We start from the raw sequence: 20,175 nt of genomic DNA on the forward strand, positions 1-20,175 counted from the left end.
TAATATATTCAAAGTGCTAAAAGAAAAAAACTATCATGTAAGAATCCTGTATCTGGCAAATCTTAAAAGGTGTGGGAGAAATTAAGACATTTCCAGATAAAAAAAAGTTGAGGGAGTTTGTGACCACTAGACCAGGCTTGCAAGAAATGCTCAAGGGAGTCCTACAGCTGAAATAAAAGACACTACACAGTAACTCAAAACTGTATGGAAAAATAAAGATCTCAATAAAAATAAATATATGGGCAATCATAAAAGCTAGTATTATTGTAACAACGGTTTGTATCTGTATTCTTTGTTTTCCACATGATTTAAGAAACTAATACATTTAAAGAAAAAAGATATTATTAACATGAGAGCTGCTATGACTGTAACTTTAGTATGTGATTCCCAATCTTGTTTTCTACATAGCTTAGGAGACTAATGCATTTAAAAGGATTATTAGTTTATGATTTGGGGCACACAATGTATAAAGATGTAATTTTGTGACAACAACTAAAAGGCGTGGAAACAGAGCTCTAAAAAAAAATGTTTTTGGATGTTATTAAAGTTAAACTATAAGATCATGTTAACATGTTATAACTTTAGAAAGTTAAATGTAATCCTCATAGTAATCACAAAGAAAATAGCTATAGAAGAAATGAGAAAGGAATTTAAACATTTTAACACCAGAAAAATTAAACACAAAAGAAGACAGTAATATAGGAAATGAGGGACAAAAAGCTACAGGACATATAGAAAACAAACAGCACAATGACATAAGTCCCTCCTTATCAGTAATCACTTTAAATAAAATTGGATTAAACTCTCCTAATAAAAGAGAGATTGGCAGAGTGGTTAAAAACACAAGACCCAACTATAAGCTGTCTACGAAAGACTCGCTTGAGATCCAAAGACACAAACAGGTTACAAGTGAAAGAACAGAAGAAATATTCCATACAAAAAGGAACCAGAAGAGTGCAATGGTGGCTGAACTAGTATTAGACAAAACAGACTTTAAATTTAAAAATACTACAGAAGACAAAGAAGGATATTAAACATTAATAAAAGGTTCACTACAGCAAGAAGATAAAATCATTATAAACACATATCTAATGACAGACCACCAAGATATATGAAGCAAAAACTTCACATGGGACATTTTCCATATGCTGGGCCACAAATTAAGTCTCAGTAGATTCAGAAAGATAGATATCAGGGCACCTGGGTGGCTCAGTCAGTTAAGCATCTGCCTTCAGCTCAGGTTATGATCCCAGGGTCCTGGGATCAAGTCCCACACCGGTGTCCCTGCTCTGCAGGGAGTCTGCTTCTCCCTCTTCCCCTCCTCCCACTCAATCTCTTTCTCTTTCTCAAATAAATAAAATCTTAAAAAAAAAAAAAAGATGTCATTCAAAGTACCTTCTCTGACCACAATGAGATGAAGTTAGAAATCAAGAACAAAAGTAAAACTGGAAAATTCACAAAATTGTGGAAATTAAACACTACACTTTTTAAACAACCAATGGACCAAAGAAGAAATAACAAGAAAAATTAGAAAATACTTAAGAGATAAATGAAAATATAACACAAGACACCAAAACTTATGGGGTACAGCAAAAGGTACTAAGAGAAATTTATAGCTATAAACACATTAAAAAACAAGAAAGAGTTCAAATCAACAACTTAATTTACAACTTAAGGAACTAGAAAAAGAACAAACTAAACCCAAAGCTACCAGAAGGTAGAAAATAAAAATTAGAGCAGAGATAAATGAAATGGAGAACAGAAAATTTGAAAAAAAAATCAATGAAACCAAAATTTGGTTCTTTGAAAATATGAATAAAACTGACAAACTTTTAGCTAAATAAACTAAGAAAAAAAGAAAAGACCCAAAATTACTAAAATCAGAAATGAAAGTGGAGACATTACTACTATTCCACAGAAACAAAAAGGATTAAGAGAGTACTATGAACTGTATGCCAAAAAATTCAATGACCTACATAAAATGGGCAAATTCCTTAAAACACAAAATCTACCAAGATTAAATCATGAAGAAAGAGAAAATGTGAAGAGAACTATGACAGGGAAAGAAATAGAATCAGTAATCAAAAATCTCCCAACAAAGGAGAGTCCTGGACCTGAGAGTTTCACTGGTGAATTCTACCAAACATGTAAAGAACTAATACCAATCCCTCTCAAACTTTTCAAAAGAACTGAAGAGAAGGGAACACTTCATAACTCATTCTATGAGGCCAGCATAACCCTGATACCAAAGCCAGACAAAGACATTAAAAGAAAACTACAGACTAATATCCCTTAGAATCACTGATGCAAAAATCTTCATCAAAATACTAGCAAACAGAATTCAGCAGCATATTAAAAGGATTATATACGTTGACCAAGTAGGATTTATCCCTGGATTGCAAGGATGGTCCAACATAAAAAAATTTATCAATGTAATATGTCCTATCAATAAAATGAAGGAAAAATACCACATAATTATCTCAATTGATACAGAAAAAATATCTAACAAAACTCAATATTCTTTCATGATAAAAATATTCAACAAACAGAAATAGAAGGAAACTACCTCAACTTAATAAAAGTCATATATTAAAAACCCACAGCAGGGGCGCCTGGGTGGCTAAATCGTTAAGCGTCTGCCTTCGGCTCAGGTCATGATCCCAGGGTCCTGGGATTGAGGCCTGCATCGGGCTCCCTGCTCTGCGGGAAGCCTGCTTCTCCCTCCCCCACTCTCCCTGCTTGTGTTCCCTCTCTCGCTGTCTCTCTTTCTCTCTGTCAAATAAATAAATATTAAAAACAAACAAACAACCCACAGCAGAGTTTTTTGTTTCATAGAGACAAAGACCATGAAGAGTGCTTGACAACTCCTCAGCTGGCTCCCTCCATGAAGGTGAGGGAAAGGAGGGGAGAATTCTTATGTTTTGATTTTAGAACTCTGAATTTAGAGTGATTAGTCTTTACTCAGAAAAATAAAGTGGTGTTTTTATTTCCATTTAAAAAACACAAAACTCACAGCAAACATCATACTCAATCGCGAAAGACTGAAAGCCTTTCCTCTAAAATCAGGAACAAGGCAAGATGTTTGCTTTCATTACATTTATTCAACAAAGTACTGGGAATTCTAGCCAGAGCAATTAGGCAAGCAAAGGAAATAAAAACTAACCAAATTGGAAAGGAAGAAGTACAATTATCTCTATTTGCAGATGATATGATCTTATATGTAGAAAACCCCAAAGACTACACACACACACACACACACACACACACACACACACACAAAGAAAAGGTGTTAGAATACATGAATTCAGCAAAGTAGCAGGATACAAACTCAACACATAAAAATCAGTTGTATTTCTACACACAATTAACCATGTATAAAGGAAATTACAAAAACAAATCCACTTACAATCATATCAAGAAGAATAAAATACTTAGGGGGCGCCTGAGTGGCTCAGTCAGTTAAGCATCTGCCTTTGGCTCAGGTCATAATCCAGGGTCCTGGGATGGAGCCCAGCATCAGGCTCCCTGCTCAGTGAGGAGTCTGCTTCTCCCTTTCCCCCTGCCCCTGCCTGTGCTTGCTCTCTCTCTCTCTCTCAATATCTCTGTCTCAAAAAAAAAAAAGAATAAAATACTTAGGAAATAACTTAACCAAAGAGGTGAAAGACTTGTACAATTAAAACTACAGAACACGGGTGCCTGGCTGGCTGAGTCAGTAGAGCATATGACTCTTGATCTCAGGATCATGAGTTTAAGCCCCACGTTGAGCACAGAGATCACTTAAAATAAACAAACAAATAAAAATAAAACTACAAAATATTACTTAAAGAAATTAAGGAAGCCATAAATATGTGGAAACATATCACATGTTCAAGGGTTGGAAGACTTGATATTGTTAAAATGTCAATACTACCCAAAGTAACTTACAGATTCAATGCACTCCCCATTAAAATCCCAATGGTGTTTTTAGGCAGAAATTGAAAAACTCATCCTAAAATTACATGGAATTTCTGGGGGCCAGAATAACCAAAACAATCTTGAGAAAGAAGAACAAAACTGGAGGACTCACATTTCCTAATTTCTAAACTTACTACAAAGCTACAGTAATCAAAACAGTATAGTATTGGCATAAAGAGAGACCTAGAAACCAATACAATAGAACAGAAAGCCCAGAAATAAACCCCTGCATATATGGTCAAATGATTTTGGCAAGGGTGCTAAGACCATTCAATGGAGGGAAAACAGTCTTTTCAACAAATGGTGCTAGGAAAACTTAATATCCACATGCAAAAGAAAGAAACTGGATCCTTACCTAACACCATATACAAAAATTAACTCAAAATGGATCAAGGACCAAATGTTTCAGGATGTGAGACCTAAAACAATAAAACTCTTAAAAGAAAACACAGGACAAAAGTTTCACAACATTGAATTTGGCAACAATTTCAACACCAAAGGCACAGGTAACAAAAGAGAAAATAAACTGGATTTCACAAAAATCTTTAAATTTTATACATCAAAAGACAGTATTCATAGAATAAAAAAGCAACCACAGAATGGAAGAAAATATTTGCAAATCATACATTGGATGAGGGATTAATACCTAGAATATATAGAGAAATTCTAAAACTCAACAATACAAAAGCAAACAACCTAAATAAAAAGCAAAGGACTTGGATAGACATTTCTCCAAAGAAGATATAGGAATGGCCCATGAGCACATGAAAAGATGCTCAACATCACTAATCATTAGAGAAATGTAAATCAAAACTGCAATTAGATATCACCTCACACCTGTCAGGACGGCTATTATCAAAAAACAAGAAAAAAACAAACAACCCCGGCCCCAAAAGACAACAAGTGTTGGCAAGGATGTGCAGAAATTGGAACCCTGTGTACTGTTGGTAGAATGTACAACGGTACAACCACTGTAGAAAACAGTCTGGTGGTTCCTCGAAAAATAAAGAATGGAATTACCGTCTGATCCAGCAATTCCACTTCGAGGTCTACACCCAAAAGAACAAAAAACAGGGTCTTGAAGAGATATTTGTATACCCATGTACATAGCAGCCTTATTTACAATAGCTAAAATATGGAAGCAACCCAAGAATGACTGACAGATGAATGGATGAACAAAATGTGGTATATACATTCAATGTAATAGTTATTCCCCTGCTTTTTTTTTTTTTTTAAAGATTTTATTTATTTATTTGACAGAGAGAGAGGAAACACAAGCAGCAGGAGTGGGAGAGGGAGAAGCAGGCTTCCCGCGGAGCAGGGAGCCCGATGCGGGGCTTGATCCCAGGACCCTGGGATCATGACCTGAGCTGAAGGCAGATGCTTACGGACTGAGCCACCCAGGTGCCCCCCCCCCAGCTTTTCAAAAAGTTTATGATACGCCACTTTGCTTTTACCAAAGACTCACATCAATGCCTGTTTTCACTAACTGAAAGAAATCTGAGAAGGATTTTTTATTTTACTAAAAAAAGGCAAAAAGTAAAGATAGTGTTCAGCATCTGTTGTGCAGCGAGCCATCAGAGAGGCAGCGCAGAGCCTGAGCAGCGAGAGTGGTGCTGCCAAGCTCCTTCCCCAGGCACTACACTCAGCCTCTCGGCATCAAACCTCCATAGCTTTGAGCTGTGCCTGCGAGCATCCGTGTTTATCGTGATTTATTGCGTGCATCCGTCAGCAAGAGGTATCATAGGTAACAGTAAACCTAGAAGGTTATTTTTGGGGTCTGGGAATGCTCAAAATAATTTTCAAATTAATCGTAATTGCCTCTTCATTTTATGCCATTTCAGCTTACAAAGGGTTTTATAGGAATACTCTACTTTCGGACAGCAGGAGAAACCCATATTACTATTATAACAAGTAATAACGAGTGAGGATGTGGAGAAATCAGAACCCTTGTGCAATTGCTGGTGGGATTTTAAAATGGTATGGTCATTATAGAAAACAGTATGGCAGGTCCTCAAAAAGTTAAACATAAAATTACCCTATGATTCCAGCAATTTTACTCCTAGGTATATATCCAGAATAGAAAGCAACAACTCAAAAAGATACACAACAATGTCCATAGCAGTATTATTCACAACCCAAATGTCTATCAACAGATCAATGAATTTTTTAAGATGTGTTATATATATATATATATATATATATATATAATATATATGATGTAATTTTATTCAGCCATAAAAAGGAATAAAGGTCTGATACATCCTACAACATGGGTAAATCTTTAAAATATTATACTAAGTGAAGTAAATTAGCCACAAAAGGACAAATATTCTGTGATTCCATTAATATGAAGTACCTAGGATAGGCAAAATCAGAGAGACAAAGTAGAATAGAGGTTACCAGGGGATGGGGGAATGAGGAGTTACTGTTTAACAGGCCACAAAGTTTCTATTTGGGATAATGAAAAAGTTCTGGAATTGAACAGTGGAGATGGTTGTATGACACTCTAAGTGTACTTAATACCAATGAACTATATACTTAAACTGGTTAAAATGGTGGGGCCCCTGGGTGGCTCAGTTGGTTAAGCATCTGACTCTTGATTTCAGCTCAGGTCACAATCTTGGGGTTGTGAGGTCGGTCACCCCATGTTAGGATCTGCACTCGGCAGGGAGTCTGCTTCTCTCCCTCTGTACTTCCCGCTGCTCACACACAGTGAGCGCACTCTTTCTTTCTTTCTCTTTCTCTAAATAAATAAATAAATCTTTAAAAAAAAGTTTAAAATGGTAAATTTTATATTATATATATTTTGCCACAATAAATATATTTTTAAACATTTGAGGAAAAAAAACAAAATATTGGAAATTCAAATATAATAATCACATACTAACATGACCTGTTAGTACTGTGTCCAAACAGAATTCCCCTTTCTCTCTCCTTTCTCCCCTTCCTTCCTTCCTTCTTTCCTTTCTTCCTTAGGTCTTTCCTTCCTTCTCGCCTCTATACCAAACAGCTAAACATTCTGAGGAAGAGAGATGCATGAGGGAATTTTAATGAGACTTGATAAATCATATTACAACAGGGACTGGCAGAATGAGGAAATCTAGAGCAGAGATTATAATCAACCAGCAGGCAGAACCAATGACCCAGAAGGTATTTCTATCTTCAGTAAAAGGGAAAATGAAGAAAGAACAAAAATACACATGCAAGCCCCAAATTATAAATCATTCAGTTCTGCAACAACTGCTTGTAACTATCTTAAAGGATAAGATGAGTTCCGTAATTCAGGCAGGGCCAGTTCCACTGGCTGTGAAGTACTGAGAAAGAAACAAAACCACATAGCCTGGATTCCAGGCCAGCAGAGTTCAGGGATCACATCTTACACCATCTTGAAAAGTACAGCCTACCACCCTGGCTTCCCAACACTGCAGACATCATTTGTGGGAAATCAATTTAAAACTCTTCACGGTCCTCAATAAATAGTAAGTCCAGATTTCCCAACCTAATATCTCATATAAAGAACAAGCCAGTTTTATGCATACTCTTCTGCTGATAACCACTCAACTATTTCACATCTCCAAGAAAAAGGTTATGAGCCAAAGAAAAATGTTTGCATTCTTCAGCCTTTCACTTGATTTGACAAGGATCATCTATCTATACATCAAACTTGGAAGACATCAAGATAGACCTAACTTATTAATGATTCTTTAAAAAAAATCATAATGCCACTGTTACAATTATAACTGGCAGAAATGGTCTCCTAAGATGCGTTCCAGCTCTAATTAAAACAGGGCTGTCCCAGAGCTCCCACTTAATTTTAATTCATATTAAAATAACTCAGAAGAGCTATTCAATATATGAACAACCTCCTCAAATCCAGTTGGTTAAATGTTAGCATCTTCCCTTTCCATAAGTCGCAAGGTTTGAGATAGATCATGTGAGGAGGGAGAGAGGAGGCATCCAAATTACCAACACAAATGGCATTTTTTCAGGACACCAAAGAAACTGTTTTCTAAAATGAGATTATGCTGTATTAGTCAAGCTATTTAAAAGATGGAATGCTAAAAAGATCCTGCCCATCAATAACCATATTGGTGGAATTAATCGAAACTGTAAGAACAACATCCATCTGGAAACTGATTTTAATCAATGTTGAAGAGACTGAATTCCCACAGCTTTTCACTTAATTATACCTATGATTTGAAAGCTGGAAGAGATTCCAAATATTCCCACGGCTCTTCTACTTCAAAGTACTCTGGGCTACTCTATCCAGAAACAGTGCCACATTTCACTCCACTCACTCAGCTTTACTTTAAAGTACTTAGGACATTATATTATATACTTACATGTTTACTATTTACTGTCCCTCTCCCACTGGAATATCGCCTCCATCACAAAGGGCCCTGTGTGTCTGCTCTTGTATCCCAGCAACAACAGTCCTTGGCACAGACCAAGCCCTTGGTAACTACTGTATCTGTTTACTGACTGGATAATTCTTGCCCCATACCCTTTGATTTTATACATGAGACGATCTGAGGCCCAGAGGAGTAAAGTGACTTGTGCAAGGTCACCAGGCTAATTAGAGGGAAAGCTGCCCTTAGAATCAGGCCTCTTAAATCCCAGTCATCCTTCCAAAGTCAATGCAATCATGCCACTTGCTGCTTAGGATAGCTCTCCATTGCCTAAAAAAATGTCAACGCTCCTTACCTTTTTCAAATCTCTCCAAATTTTGCCTGACCCACTTTTCTAGTCCTGCCTCTACCACTCCCTTCCACGCCAGATGTTCCTGCCACCTCAATATACCATGGCTTTCGTGCTTACTTTCCACCCCCTCTCCATCTGTCAAAATTCTCCCCATCCTTCAAGACCCAGCTCAAATATCACTTCCTCTGTAAGCGACCTCCTTATCTTTCTTTATTCAATCCTTCTTCACCAGAATAATCACTCTGAGTTGCCATAGCATTTTGATGCATCCTAGCACACTTTAAAGTCTGCCTTGTGTTTCTTCTTCACTAGACTGTGAGTCCTTCGTTTTCATATTCACTAGCCACTCCACACTGCCTGATAGAAACAGCTGGATCAGGGGGAAAAGGAGGGAATTCAGGGGAGGTGTACTACCCCTTCCATGCTCAATATGACTCCTGATGCAACAACAGCCTCCCAGCATCCCAACCGGCTGCCCCAATGACAAAGGAAAAAACTTAGTTATTGTTAAAAACGAGAGGTGACATTAAACATGACAGTACATGAAATCAGATAGTGAAATGTAGACCATAAATTATAATGCATTTGTTCTGCAACAGTGTAAAAATGCTACATTCTTAAGTTAGACTGAGACAAGGTGATTAGTATTTTTGCATTCAAGTAATCTGCACTCCCCCAACCTTTGTTCTTCTCATGCTTTACCCATGGTACCCAGCACATGGTGTGTACTCAATACATGTCTGGTGCTATAAGATAAAGTGGGTTTCCAATGACTCAGGCCGGATGGGATGTGGATGGTCATGGTACTTGTGAAAATTAATAAAAGGAGACCTCATTTAGAATGAAGTCTCGAGACCAGCAGGGGGAGCGCTCACACCCAGCACTCCTGCTCAATTTCAGGCCCAAGGGCAAGTGGCACATTGGAGGTGGATACTACTTCTACAATCCCAGCAGCCCAGCCAATGAGAGGCAATCACAGTTCAGCCAATGAGAAACACCTCCCAACTTGCCCCTTTCCTCTACAAAAAAGCAGTCCACTGCTTTGTTCTCCAGTCTTGTCTATAGTTCTGCCATAGCTTCCATGTCCCAAACTGCATTCTCTGCTATTCCCAAATAAGCAAATCTTTTGCTGATAAAATAACTGGCACATTTATTTTTAAGGTTAACAACCTTGGGCACCTGGATGGCTCAGTTGGTTAAGCGACTGCCTTCCACTCAGGTCATGATCCTGGAGTCCCAAGATTGAGTCCTGCATTGGGCTCTCTGTTCAAGAGGGAGTCTGCTTCTCCCTTTGACCCTCCCCCCTCTCATGCTCTCTCTCTCTCATTCTCTCTCAAATAAATAAATAAAATCAAAAAAAAAAAAGGTTAACATTCTTTTCATTAAGCTTCATACCACAGGGCACTGTTACATATTTTGGCCTACTCAAAGGTAACCATTAAGAGATTGCTATCTTGTTTTGTTTCTCTAGACCCAGGATCAACCAGGTTTTTGTAACAGACAAAAAGCATAGAAAAATGGTAATCGGGAAATCTTTTTATAAGCCAATCTTCTGGAAATAATCATGTATCTTCTTTCAACCTCCACACCACCCTTACTTAAAAAGACAAATTCCTGGGGCGCCTGGGTGGCTCAGTCAGTTAAGAGTCTGCTTTGGCTCAGGTCATGATCCCAGGGTCCTGGGATCAAGGCCCATGTCAGGCTTCCTACTCATGGGGAGCCTGCTTTTCCCTCTGCCTCTCCCGCTCTCCCTTTGCCTCTCCCCCCTGCTCATGCTCTCTCTCTCTCTCAAATAAATAAAATCTTAAAAAAAAAACAAAGATAAATTCTTGCACATTTTTAGCTGGATGGATGTATAGATGATGAGATTAACTGAAGTGTCAGAGGTTGCCTGACAAAGTCACTGTTCACTAGCTGTCATTAGGTCACTGATAACAAACTGATGGTGTCTTAGAACTGTGTGGACCATAAAGAAAGACTAGATCTAAAGGTGCATAAAGTGAACATCTTTTAGATGTTAATTTGAGCTGCCTGTGCTGATTGAGAAAGCAAAAATCTCAATCAGAAATAATAAAGACAACAAATTTGGTCCTAAGGTTTTCTCCCTTTTTATCATTGCCAATTAAAGACCATAATGTTCACAAAACTGACAGAAAACCCACATTCTGGGGCCATGGCTTTGTACCAGCCAACTCTGGCTAGTTCTTCCTCAACTGGCACATCAGGAGCATTCATGGTTAAGAGAGAATAACTAACAGCTCATAGCTCTTTCTTCAGAACATAGGCTAAGTAAGCAATGTCTCTTCACTTTAGCTCTTTTCCTTCCAAAAGGGGTACAGCCTGGAAATCTTGCTGCTTTGTCCATCAAGGTTCATTCAAAACTACCTGAAATTTTTATAATAAGAAATACATAGTGAAGTATCTCTTTAATGAGCACCATCTTATTTACCCAAGTTACAGCTGTTAATGTCTAATATCTTAATGCATTTTTCTCAGAAATAAATAAAGCTATAAGACCTCTGACCTACATAGGAAGCTAAAACTGAGTCTAAACACCAACATTATAAACAAACTTTCCCTCCTATATATGAGCGCGCGCACATACACACAAATTGGCGTAACACCTAATGTACAGTGACTCAAGCACAGATCTTGCAACTTAATGATAATTGCCATGCACTAAATGGTCTTCTAATGGTTCAAAGAGTTCCATCTTCCAGAGCACCTAACCTATTAGCAAGAAGACATTACAGGCAATGGAAAGAACTCAGCTCAGTTACTTAACCTCTGAACCTTAGCCTTCTCATCTGTAAAATGAGGGGCTGGTTTAGAACAGTGCTGCCCAGTAGAATGCAAGCCACAAATGTGAGCTGCATATGCAGTTTTAAATTTTCTAGTGGGTATATTTAAAAAAGTAAAAAGAAACAGGTAAGATTAATTTTAGTAATGTTTTATTGAACCTAACATAGCTAAAATATTATTTCAACATATAGTCTATTTTGAAATTATTAATAAGGTACTTTACATTCTTTTTTCATATCAAGTATTTGAAATCTACACCACATCTCCCTTTGGACAAGCCACATTTCAAATACTCAGCAGCCACATGGACCATATGAGACAGCACAAATCCAGATGATCTTTGGTATTTCTCTTGTTATTGGAGGTAATTTCAATAAAGGGAAGAAGAGATGCGTACATCATCGGAGACTCAGAAAAACTGTAAGTGTTCCCCTGTTAAATTCAGTGAAGTTGGATCTGTAAACAACAGAGTAGGTGGTTTGATCTACTACTTGCAGATTTACCCTCTTCTCGCTACCATAGCCACCATCCTACAAACCTAAAGGGACATTAAGAACATTCAAGGAAAGTGTACAACTGCTTAATAAATGAGACTCTTAGAAAATCCTAACTAGGAAAAAACAACTGCTAAAATGAGAATTCAACAGAAATGACAAAGAAAAATAACTGACAACACGTTATCTTCCACATATTAAGATAATGCTATGAAACCAATTTGCACATGCTTTTGGGCTTGTTTCTCTAATTACTCAACATCCACTGTTCTAGGAAGAGTCGTGCTGCTCCTCTCACACTGTCTTGTTTATTAGTCCCTTTGTGCTCAATGATCTGCCTTCGCCAGATGGCTAGTCTGGGTTAAGAGTACAATATGAGATCAGAGAACAAAGCAAAGCTAACTGGCCTTCCCAAGAATTGAACCTGTGACCCTGACCTCATTAACTCTAGAAAACAGTTAACCCAGCACAAACATGCCTGGGCAGCTGCATCACTAAGAGTGCCAAGAAAGTCCACTGCGTCTGTCACAACAACGCACTGGTAGAGAAAAAGTCACTCTATATTTATTAAGAACTTTTCAAAATGAAGAAAATCCTGCATGCATCATTGAAGCAGTCTGGAATTCACCAGCAGCGTCTTCTCTGCTGGATCAGTCACAAGCTTCCCTAAGAACATCAGCTGTGGCCCCTATCTAAGACCACAAATGGCTCTGTCAAGGGCATTCAGTGCACTGATGTTTCCTTTTCCAAAACAGTGATCATAGGACTATGGCCTTTCCTTTCTATGTCTGTGTGAAGAAACCACTGGTTAACAGTTATAAACCGTGGGTTAACAAGAATTTTCACAGATTACATATTGAATCCAGCTTATCTCAGATTTAAATAATAACTGAATTTCTCTATTGCATCCCCCCCACTGCCTGTTCCCCTTTTTCCCCCTTAGTGCCAGCCAGTCCCTCACCAGGGAGGCCAGTGGGCATCGGGGTGGATTGTTCTTGCCTTCCCTGGTAAAAGCCCGACACCTTTTTAGTAAATTGTCATTCCTTTCTTGTTACTGGGAATAATTCCTCCTAGCAGCTGCTACCTGTTTCACATCCTAACAACCTGTCTCTAATGAGCTGAGTACCTACTTCTGATTTAAATATCTCCCAGAGTGTTTCAGGGATGCAGTTTCTGTGTCTTTTCCTCAAACACTTAATATTTACTATAGTACAAGTTTTAGAAGCAAGTTTATTGAAATTTCCCCTTAAGCCTTAAAGTACGCTTTTGAAAAATTCTACAAATACCCGAAAGAGCTGGTGAAGATTTTAAAATCTGATTGGATATATTTCTGCTTTTCATTTTCACATTTCAAATGGAATCACCTTTTCACATGCAAACTTATTACAATATAAAAGCTATTACACACGGTCGGCCTGTTTGGCTTCTTAAATGTTTCTGATAACATATAACTATAAGACATTCAACATCTTTTAAAGGTTTTTACTCTGTTTTTTTATTTCCACAAAGTTACTTAAGAATTTTTTAAATTTATGAATTAAGGGGCGCCTGGGTGGCTCAGTTGGTTAAGCCACCCATGATCCCAGGGTCCTGGGATCGAGCCCCACATCGGGCTCCCTGCTCTGCGGGGAGCCTGCTTCTCCCTCTCCCACTCCCCCTGCTTGTGTTCCCTCTCTCGCTGTCTCTCTGTCAAATAAAAATAAAATCTTTAAAAATAAATAAATAAAAATAAATAAATAAATTTATGGAATAAGAGTTTATAATCTTGCATTTCTCATATATCTGTAGAAATCACACATGTATGTAAATCTAATATATGCATATGGATCTGCCTCAAAGCCACTAGCATAAACATCTAAATTGACTGTACTCTTATCTCTAAGAATTTTCACACTGAGAGTAATAGTTCTATCATTTTGTTATACATCTAAAACTAGTAACATTGTATGTCAATTATACTTCAATTAAAAAAACAGTACAAAATGTAATGGTAACCAAGTTTAGTATCAAATTACAATTCGATAGCTGGAATGTTCCTTGATGCTCTCAGAAACTATACCAATTCACTAAGGGTCACGTGTTAGACAAAAGGAATGTTAATAAAGCATAAGATGTGAGCTTATTAAATCTGTACACATTTCACTAGTAGCAAAACAATTTTTTGAGGGCTAACCTAAGGATGAAATCTGATATCCAAAAATAAATAAAGCAATATATTCACTTTTATCTAATCTTAACAGAAAACGAAGACTAATGAACAGAAACATACAGATTTTCAAACCAAATAAACCATGAAACTGCTGTTCTTTGTCTAATATATCATGATCTACACAAACTCTGATTTTAAAATTATCAAATTTGAAAAGACTCACCCTAATTCAACAAATAAACTGTTCAAACATCGAGTTAAAAGTTAAAAGCTCCATGCACAGAGACACTCTAATGCAAAAGCAGGAGCATATTCCTATACTTAAAGGTAGAGAAGATACTTAAGCACCCAGTAATCATCTCGTTAGTACACTCCTACATGTCCACAGCAATAGGCAGACCAGTTATAAGAGTCTGAATCTAGAAGATGCAAGTGTGAAAGAAACAGTGAAATCTGCTTTTCCACTGTCATTTAAAATCACCTATTTGTAAATTCTAAGTACTATTTATAAAATATATTCCCTTACAACATGCTTTAATTCTTCCTGACGATAGTTTTAAAAGAGGAAAGTCCCAAAAACCAAAAAATTAAAATTGAAATACTGCTAAAAATTAAGAAACACTTGCAAAGGGCGCCTGGGTGGCTCAGTCGTTAAGCGTCTGCCTTCGGCTCAGGTCATGATCCCAGGGTCCTGGGATCGAGTCCCGCATTGGGCTCCCTGCTCGGCAGGAAGTCTGCTTCTCCCTCTCCCACTCCCCCTGCTTGTGTTCCTGCTCTCGCTATCTCTCTCTCTGTCAAATAAATAAATAAAATTAAAAAAAAAAAAAAAACACTTGCAAAGAACTGAAATTAAAAAAAAAAATTTAATAGGGCGGTTAGTTGTGCTTCCTTATATGTACTTTACAAAATCAATACTTTTACTGCCCAGTGAGTTTGAGACAAATCAATATACTATAAAATACTCTTTGTGGCTCTTAAGTCTTCATTTTGTGCCTTAACAAAAGCTGACATTCATTCGTAATGAAGTCTTTTCATAGTTACACAGCTATTTCATGTCTCTTTTGAAGACATATTAAACCTTTGGGTGCTCAATAAAACTGACCAATTAATTGACTCTATCGTAAAAACCCGAGAAGCTATTCCCAAATATTTACAACAAAGAACAGCCAAAGTCAAAATGAGTTACTAGTCTACCCAATATGTTTTCTTACTTTACTAAATTTTCTTCAAATGGGTCCTTTCAAAGCAAACTACAAAAGACGTACCACAAGGGGTAAATTCTTGATATTGCCATTCAAATTTACATAAAAAGAATGATAGATCTACAGCAGTCACTGTGACAGAATATCGGAACAGGGTAAGACAGCAGAGAACTCTGGGGTCAAACAGAACTCAGTATGAGTTCTTGCTTCATCTCTACTAACTTTATGACCCTGGGCAAGTTAATAAAACCTCTCTGGGTCTTAATCTCAATTATCAAATGGAAACACAGGGCCAAATTACAGGCTGTTGTGAGCCCTAAATTAGATAACATATATAAATAGACTGCTTAGCACAGTACCTAGATCATGATACTCAATAAATGACTGTAATTACTATGAAATATTTAAGAATCTATTTTCAGTTTAATAATACTTCCAAATGATGTAGATGATTAAAAGGAAAAATGTAAAGATTCAATAAAAGATTTTTCTTTCATTTAACTTGATCATCCTGTACATGAATGCTTTTCAAACTTCAGGTCCTACCCATTAATGGAATCTGAAATCATTCAGTGGTTCTTAACCAGCATTTTTAAGTAAGATAGAATAAAAATATAAGAATGAATTGCACATAGGAAGTTTAAGCTTGATTCATGAATTTCTTTTAAACATATTTGTAATGTGTCTGTACACTGGATGGCAACATAAAATTCACCTCTTACTGTGCCAAAAAAAAAAAAATTAAAAGCCACTGCTTTAAGGGCGCCTGGGTGGCTTAGTCAGTTGAACATCAGACTCTTGGTTTCGGCTGGGGCATGATCTCGGGGTCATGAGATGGAGCCCTGTCTGGGGCTCCCCGCTTGGCAAGAAGTCTGCTTGAGATTCTTTCCCCTTCCTTCTCCTTCCCTCTCTGCTCCTCCCGACCCCTCGCACGTGCGCTCTCTCGCTCTAAAATAAATAAATAAAATCTTTTTTTAAATAAATAAATAAAAGCCACTGCTTTACATTATAATAGTGGGAATAAAAATAATTAGTTGACACTGAATGCTTTGTTTGTGCTATGCACATACATGATTTCACTTGATCCTTGATTTCACTTGATCCAAGATAGGTACTATGATTTCCACCATTTTACAGATGAGGAAACTGAGACTTAGAGATATTTAGTCACTTGCCAAAGATGCAGTGCTGGCAACTTGTTAATCCAGGGTTCAAATTTAGTCACCTGACTCTAGAACTTGCACATTTAACCATTTCAGTAACTACTAGGTTGTAAAATATAAGTTTTCCTTATATAAAAGTTATTCAAAAGTTTGACTTTCATGAAGCCTAATTTGAGAGTGATTTTCTGGAGTACACTATATCTTGAAAAAGGCAGTGTGGTTCAGAGGTGAAAACACTAGGCATGAGATCCAGCTTCTGTCCCTGGTATTGCTGCTTCAGTGGCAAAGAGTTGGCAAGTCATTTAATCTCACCGTGTCTGGATTTCCTCACCTACAAAACAGGAGTGATAATATCTGGCCTGCCTTCCCATAGGCCATTGTGAGAAAGCACATGTACATACAACAAGTGAAATGCTTCAGCGTGCTACGCAGTTATCTGAGATGATCATTAATACCACCCAAGGGGCCCCATTCTTTATAGAAACATACATCAAAAAAGATCAAAAAAGGAAGGTCACCAGGCTTTTATAAACTCTATGTGGAAACACTGTGCACAATTTTGACACACAGGAGGCCTTCAGTAATTGTTCATTAAACTAAAAGAAGCAAATCAATTCAATCTGCATGCATGTTGTATCCATTTTTATTTTTCATTAATTCATTCCTTCCGTAACTATTTATTGAACACCTACTATAAGCCACATTAGAAATGTGGACTACAAAAAAAGACTATCAACTGTCCCTTGCCCTGGAGAATTTCATATTAATTTCAATTAATTTTTGTAAAATACTTCTTCATCCAGCAATAATAGCTTACATTTATTATAGTGTGTTACAGTTTAGAAAAAAATACACGGTAGCTTTTGTTTCCTGCACCAAATGCCTAAGTATGTCAAGTCAGTATTACTATTTTCTTGACTCCAAATTTAGTGCTAAGTACTAAATCTTTTTTTTTTTTTTTAAGATTTTATCCATTTATTTGACAGAGAGAGAAACACAGCGAGAGAGGGAACACAAGCAGGGGGAGTGGGAGAGGGAGAAGCAGGCTTCCCGCTGAGCAGGGAGCTTGATCCCAGGCCCCTGGGATCATGACCTGAGCCAAAGGCAGACGCTTAACGACTGAGCCACCCAGGCGCCCCAGTACTAAATCTTTAGAGTGAAAGTTTCTCAGTGTCAGAGGTGACTGTAAAAATAAGGTTTTGAAGAAAATACATTTTAATACTGGAAAGGGGCAATCTAGTAGCACGATTTTTTCCCTTCCCATTTCTGAGTTGAAGTAATCCATATCACCTACAGAAGATGCATTTTTCTTTTAAAAACCTGCCTTTGAAATTTCTTTTCTTACAGGCAACTTTCTGTTGAATATATTGAACTAGGATTCAGTTTTCTCATAGAATAAAGGAGGCAGTAGTGAAGGTGTATTTTCCTTGTTGACATTTTAAAATAACTCAAAACTGATCGTTGTATTCGGATTCCCGAGTCACATACAATACCAAATAATTGTTAGGCATTTTATATATAATTCAACAACTAAGATAGGTGATTTTTACAGGTGAACATCGATTTACTGACAACTTAATGAATTGAAATTTGCTACAAGATATTTACTAAGAACCGTTTGCTAAAATTGCCTTATCCTTTGTATTCTAACCACTCCCTCTCCATCACCACCACCCCCAACATTCTCACACTCCCTCACCTACACCAGATCAGTTTCCAGGCCATTATTCGTAAAACCATATTAAAATTTCACAACACATGGTCCTAGTTACTAGGTTCCCCCCCCCTCCCCTCCACCTACTGAGTCGATATGTCTTTATATATACATTCTTTCTTAAAAATCCAGAATTCAGAAAACATTACGATGCCTCTTTTCTGAGAACAACAAACATAAAATGTAAACGTCTGCCCTTCTGCTTACTGATAACCATGAATAAAAGCCATACCCCACCTACCGTATCCGTAGGGTTAGGAGGTCCAATCTCACCACTACAGACCTCTGCAAGAAATGACGGTTACAGGACCAGGAAAACCATCGCAAGAACGCCTGGGAGAAGATAAGGAAAACACATTTTACACCACTGGCAGTGTGCAGTCTCCCGGCTCCAGCCCTTGGTAAACAGGGAGAACCTTTGTCTTGCCTCAGCCATCAAACTGGTGGCTCATCAGAATTGGGGCAACAAGAGTTTGTGCGAAATGGCTTGGCAGAGGTTAAACAAAGCAATGCAGCTCCGGCGTGGGGAGAGGGCTGAGCACGGTCGGCGTCTGAGATCCCAGACGGCGAGGTCTCGCTCTGCCCCCGCCGCAGCAGGCACCCGACCCCGGGACCCCGGGACCCCGGGACAGGATGCCGCTGCGCGGGAAGGAGAAAGGGAATTAGAAGGTCCCACGCTCTCGGCAAGTTCCCCGGGCGCAGCTCGTCCGCAGGTTCCCTCGCGTGAGATCCAAAGCGGCGCACACCCAGCGCCGGTTCCTCGGGGAGGGTCCCTACCGTACCCGCGGGGACACCGCCCCAAAGTCCCCGGGGCGGCCACGCCGAGCCCACGTCCCCAGGGCAAGGGCAAGGTCGGGAATCCCGGGGCGTCGCGGGGGCGCAGCCTGGGGGATCGCGAGCGCAGGGGAGAAGCCCGCCCGCTGCCCCCATTGTCTGGCTCCGGCCGCGGGCCGACAGGGCGCTCACCTGAGTCTCCGCCTGGTGCCGTGGCTGGCGGAGCGACTGGACGGCGACCGGCGGTCCCGTGCGGGCGGCGGACGCGAGCGAGCCGGCGGCTCCCCCGCGGCACCGGCAGCCTCCACAGCAGCACCGGCAGCGCACCCGCCCATCAGGCGGCCGCGGCCTCCATTGCTCTCCCCGCCGCCGCCACCGCGCGGCACTGCGCGCCCAGCCCCGCGCGGCGTGGTCACGTGTCCCGCCGGCGCCTCGGGCGCTCGGACCCGCGCCGCCGCCCCGCCCGGCTTCGCCCCGAAGCGCCGGCAGCCGCCTGGCACTGGGCGCCCGAGCTCTCGCGCCCGCCGGGAAGGGCGCGCATCGGACAGCTCCCCTCCCTGGAGGTGCCCAGGCACCGCGAGCCGGCCGAGCGAAGGGCGTGGGATTGATGAAAGCCTTCCCGGCACTGCAGGGGATGGCTCGAGGGACCACCCAACGCCTGGGGTCTAAGGGTGCTGGCGGGGGGGGGGGGGGGGGCTCGCAGGGAGGCTCGAGTGGGGGCAGAACCCGGGACCGTCAGTCATGACCCCGCGACAGGCAAAGCCGCTCCCTGGTACCTGGGCGGGCCAGAGACTAATGGGAGCCACCGGGACTCCAGAGGGAGCTTCCCCCGCAGAGCCCCAGCAGTGAGAGCGAGCACTGGGACTCCTGGAAGTCAAACAAGTTGAAAGATGCCCCGCAGAAATAGAAAGGCTCAAAATTGCTTTGCTGAGCCTCTGTACATCAGAACAGAGTGACATTGACGTTGGGCATTATTGTCCCCAGCCATAATGAAATTAAAGATTGAGTTTGATATTTTAAGGAAAATATGTTAACTTTTCATTTTGTGGCCTAACTGGAAACACTGAGACTCTTTCTCCATACTTTTTGCTATGACTGTTTTCAATGGAACTCGGCAATCATTTTCTAGTGATCTTTTCCTTCACCATGCATGCAAAGATGCTAAAAGTAATTCAGTATCATTATTAGTCAGGAAATTGGAAACAAAGTAAAAAAATCC

The 20,175-nt window shown here is 39.6% G+C and overlaps 1 protein-coding gene across 1 annotated transcript in view; it reads right to left on the minus strand.

Moving 5' to 3' along the window:
* Positions 1–19,183, minus strand: part of CRACD (capping protein inhibiting regulator of actin dynamics) — a 250,404-nt gene extending 231,221 nt beyond the window's left edge. The window contains exons 1-2 of the mRNA XM_035004934.1: positions 19,149–19,183; positions 18,424–18,515 (exon numbers count right to left, since the gene is read on the minus strand). The gene's annotated coding sequence lies outside the window, so the exon portion shown is untranslated. The remainder of the gene's footprint in view (positions 1–18,423; positions 18,516–19,148) is intronic.
* Positions 19,184–20,175: the final 992 nt, after the last annotated feature.

This window comes from Mirounga leonina, unplaced genomic scaffold (genome assembly GCF_011800145.1).
Source record: "Mirounga leonina isolate KUSES-001 unplaced genomic scaffold, KU_Mleo_1.0 Mir_129, whole genome shotgun sequence".
Taxonomy (NCBI): Eukaryota; Metazoa; Chordata; class Mammalia; order Carnivora; family Phocidae; genus Mirounga; species Mirounga leonina.